The sequence below is a fragment of the Dipodomys ordii genome, unplaced genomic scaffold (assembly GCF_000151885.1).
Source record: "Dipodomys ordii isolate 6190 unplaced genomic scaffold, Dord_2.0 Scaffold166, whole genome shotgun sequence".
In the NCBI taxonomy this organism is placed as follows: Eukaryota; Metazoa; Chordata; class Mammalia; order Rodentia; family Heteromyidae; genus Dipodomys; species Dipodomys ordii.
Window position 1 is genome coordinate 423,661 of NW_012267382.1, and position 5,039 is coordinate 428,699.

The following is a 5,039-nucleotide window of genomic DNA, read 5'->3' on the forward strand; positions in this document are numbered from 1 at the left end:
CTGAGCGTTGCGAAGCCCGGGCCGCGGGCAGGACAGCGAGGGCGCGCGTCACCCCGGTGGGCCCTGCCGCCCCGGCCCGGGCCATCACGGCCGGCCGGCCATGGCTTGAGGTATGACTGCCCCTGCACAAACCTCTCCCTGCTCCCCAACTCCACCGACCACCTAAAAGCCTTCAGGACAAGGTGACCAGGTGACCGCCTGACCTGGCCCAGGACTCCGGAGCCCCTCCCCTCCGGCCTGTGGGGTCCCAGCGACTCCAGGAGCCCCCGCTTTGCTGACCCCTCACACCCGGGCTTGGACTTTGGGGATGCCCTCTCCTGGTTACTGGGACCCAGGGACGCCTCGCTCGGGCAGCGGGACAGGCCCCACAATCCTACCAAGTTTTCCACATTGTCTCCATTGACCCCCGTTGCCTGATAGCTCTAATCTTGAGACTCTTAGGGTTAATGGTTGACAGTCAAAGAAAACTGACTGGTTTGCCCCACTGAAAGTGGCTCCCACTGGTCTGAATTGGGAGCCTCTGATTTTACTCTTACTGATTTAAACAGTTATCCAACAGGAGGGGTCTGAGGTCCCCTACACCCAGCCCCTCCTCCACCTTTACATGTGCAAAAACCACCTTCATTGACAGCCCACTACGGGGTGGGCCCTGAGGTTTGGGTCGGGGGTGAAGCCTCCAACTGACAAAGAGGGACTCCCACAGCGACAAGACCGATGTCCCTGGAGGAGATGACACAGAACCCACAGTCCTGTGGCTCTTTGAATACAGAGGTCATAACCCCCCTCCATGGGCTGGCCTGGGGTTGTCACTCAAGGCAGCTGCCCCTCTGGACACCTAAGACAGAGAGAAGGTATCTGCCTGGGAGCACTGTGGGGGTAAAGCACAGCTGCCGGGGCTGCTCAGCCGGGGCACGGCAGACGCGGCCCAGTCCACTCAGCCTTGCCAGCTGCTCTTGCCTCCACTGCTCTTCTGGTCCCCTCTAGTTCCCTCTTAAAGACTAGCCATCCTGGACCAGTGGTTCCCTAACCCATGTCTTTTCTCCATCCTTGCTCAGTCCGATTCTGTCTGCTCCAATCAGGGGAGCCTAGGCAGAGACAAAGGCCACAGGGTGGGATTTCATGTGACCACCACTCTCCCTCCAAGCTTTACCAAAATTGTCTTAGAGGTTTTTCTGTTCTGGTTATTTTATTTGGTGTTTCTAGTGTTGTTAGGTTTTTTTAAAAACCTAAGCATACCTTAAAACTTTGTGCACAAGGGCTGGGAATGTGGCTCATTGGTAGAATGCTTGCTGCTCATGCATGAGGCCCTGGGTTCGATTCTTTAGTACCACATAAACAGAAAAAGCTGGAAATGGCGCTGTGGCTCAAGTGGTAGAGTGCTAGCCTTGAGCAAAAGCCACTCAGGGACAGTGCCTAGGCCCTGAGTTCAAGCCCCAGGACTGCCAAAAAGAAAAAAAAAAACTTTGTGCACAAGTGTATGTGTGATTGTGAACATGTTCAAAGTAATCCATTGTAATACATAAAAACTGTCATCATGGTGCAAAAATTATTTGTTTTTAACTAAGGTAAACCTTGTGTTAAAGATAATTACCAAGTGTGCTGCTTGTTAGAAGGGAAAATCTTTATCAATGGACGTAGTAAAAGGAATGAGACCCAGCTCCACTCATAACCAGGTGTGATGGAGGAAACCAGTAAGGAAAATGTAAAGAATATCTTGAAAGACAGCCATGAGTTGGTGTGTAATTAAGTTGGCTGTGATTTACACTGAAAACTAACATCTCATTCTTTATGTCCCATCTAAGAAAATTACAGTTTGTGTGAACCAAAGTTCACTTAGTGTTTATGTTAAGGCCCTTCAAATGAACACAACTGTAACTCAAATGCCATTCTTTCCCTGATTAATATGTAAGCTGCCTTGGATACAGACATCAACTCCTACATTCTTTGTAATTACAAAGGCTTAGTGACACCTGCAAAATCTTAACCTCAATTAGTATCCTAAACTGTTACATGTAATTAAGAATAACTCTATTTCTATTCGGTTGCCTTAACTGAGAGAGAGGGGGGCAGTTTGGGGATCACGGTTCAAAGCCAGCCCAGGCAGAAAAAATCCCTGTGAGACTCTCATCTCTCAAAAATAGCCAGCAAAATTCTGGAAGTGGTGCTGTGGTTCAAAGTGGTAGAGGGCTAGCCTTGAGCAGAAGTGCTCAGGGACAGTGCCCAAGCCTTGAGTTAAAACCCATGACTGACAAAAGAAATGCCAACTGGGACAGGCCATCCCAGCAGCAAACACCTAGACCCCCCCCCCAAGACAAAGCTAGTCCTGGAGTAAGAGGGGACAGTGTCACATCCTATATGGAATTACCCCTCCAAAGTTAACCAGAGCCAGGGATCAGAAGAAAATAGTTAATAAGCTTGCCCACCTAACATCCATACCTGTCTACCTTCTAACTGGCCAGGAACTTACACTCTTGCCTTTGTTACCTGCAATTAACAGGAAATGATCAAGGCCTCTTACTGGCCCCTTAACCACTCCAATCCAGCCCTGTTTCTGGCTGGTTGTGGGCTCCTGGCCAGGGTGTGTTTTCCTGTGTCATTCACACCGACTGGTCCTGCCACCTTGTCAGCCTTCTGCCCGGCCTCACCCTTTCAAGGTTCTTTAGCAGGTTAGCAGCCCTCACTGAGGACACCACCTGGGAGCAAGCCAAGGACATCCTGTTATAGGTCTCGCTTACACCGCCCTGCGCTGCCCAGCACAGACCTGGACCCTGAAGACCCCAGCCCCCCCGCCTCCTCAAGGCCCCCATGTCAGCAGGATGTAGCCAGAAAGACAACCGCTGACCCTTTCCCCCAGTCTCCCCTCTCAGCCCAACGATTTTTGGTTTTCCAGTCCTGGAGCTTGAACTCGGGCCTAGGCACTGTCCCTGAGCCTCTATGCTCTTGAGCCACAGTGCTACTTCTGGCTTTTTCTGCTTCTGTGGTGCTGAGGAATCAAACCCAGGCCTTCATGCATACAAGGCAAGCATTCTACCACTGAGCCAACTTCCTAGCCCCTCAGCCCAACATTTTTGAATGTATCCAAAGACCTTATACGAAGGACTTGCCTCTCCCCTCTGGTGAACCACTGGCGCCCAGAAGACTGAATATGAGCCAGATTCTGGTGGCTCACGCCTGTAATCCTAGCTACTCAGGAGGCTGAGATCTGAGGATCACGGTTCAAAGCCAGCCTGGGCAGGAAAAGTCCTTGAGACTCTTATCTCCAGTAAACCACCAGAAAATCGGAACTGGCGCTGTGGCTCAAGTGGTAGAGCGCTATCCTGGAGCTGAAGAGCTGAGGGACAGCGCCCAGGCCCAAAGTTCAAGCCCCATGACTGACCAGAAAAAAAAAAAAAGACTAAATATGGATTGACTCCTGCCTTATTCCCTCTGGTCAAGCAAGACACCAGGTGCGCACAAACAGACTTGACCACATGCCTGTCCCCAGCAGGTGATTCCAAACTAGGCCTAGCTGAACGTCCCCGTCACCCCAGGTGAGACTTTCCATTCTGGACCTAACCAAGACTACCCAGCCCTAGCCCCAGTAATTACAGCCTAAGTTTTACTCCTTTGGTTCCTTGTTAAGACCGTATAAACCTGGCCTGCAAATCTAGTCCCTCACACGATCTCCGAACCTGCAGGAAGGGCTATGCCTCTCGCTGGCAATAAACAGTCCTCACCTGTGGACGATCGAGTCCAGCCTATCCCTCTTCCGTTCTCCTCCATTCTCCTATCAGCCGGTTTAGACTGGCTGTTAGACTACTGCAGCTTCAGAAAGGCTGAGAACAGCAAGGTGCTGGGGGCTCACATCTGTAATAATCCTAGCTACTCAGGCTGAGACCTGAGGATCACAGTTCAAAGTGAGCAGGAAAGTCTGTGAGACTTCTCTCCAATTAACCACCAGAAAACCGGAAGTGGAGCTGTGGCTCAAGTGGGAGAGCACTCGCCTTGAGCTGAAGAGTGGAAGGACAGAGTCCAGGCCCAGAATGCAAGCCCCATGTCTAAGCCCTTCCCCAAGAAAAAAGGCTGAGAACGAGGGAAAGGAGGTAGCAAAGGGTGGAGAGAGGGCTCTGAGACAGCATTCCAACAATTCCAATTCAGATGCTAAGGTGGGAGAGTACCCTGGGTGGGCCTCCCACAACCGTGAGGGTCCTTCTAAGGATGGCAAGGGCTGGAAAGATGAGGGCAGCCCCTAGATGCTGGGAAAGGTAAAGGACCGTATTCCCTTTCGGAAGTCTCTAGAGGGAAACAGCCATGTGATACTCTAATTTGATTTTAACATCCAAAGACTCATTTTGGACTTCTGCAGAACTATAACAAGTTGCTAGCAAATGTTACAATACTGCCAGTAAACATATGCTTTCTGCAACTGTTAGAATAATCTTGAAGGCTACAATGTTAACTTGCAGTGGCCACATTGTATGCAACCATCTGCTTGAGTCCACTGAGTCAATCTCTTTATAGCCATTTAGACTGTTCTAAGTTCTTAGTTTTTAGGACCTAAAAGGGCACCTGTTCTAAGGTCCTTCCTACATTTCAGGACCCCAAACTGACCTGAAATGCTGCCGGAAACACACTACCTGTGCCACACCCAGACGTACTGTTTGGTTCCATACTCAACATGGCGGTCTCTCGGGACGCTGGCGCTGTGGCACCCTCCACCCCAAGCTGGGGTCCACCGGCTCCACAGGAAGTGGCCCTAGTCCCCCCGCCTCCCGCAGCTCTCAGAGAAGCAGGAACTGTGGCCTCCACGTCTGCGCTTGACCCACCAAGGTGGCAGCAAAACCTGGGCAAGTCCTCTGCCGACACTGTCCTTCCTGGGGAAAAGGTCAAAGGTTAGCTAATTTGGGGGGTCCAGCTAGGCCAGCCCTAGTTTCCAGGGACGGTTGTGAAGGAGGTTACGTCTAAGTGACTTCTACAGCCGCCCAGTGCCTCCAGCTGGACACGTTCTCCACGCAGGCCGAATGCAGAAGCCGGGCTGACGGAGGGCCCCGCGGGCTCCG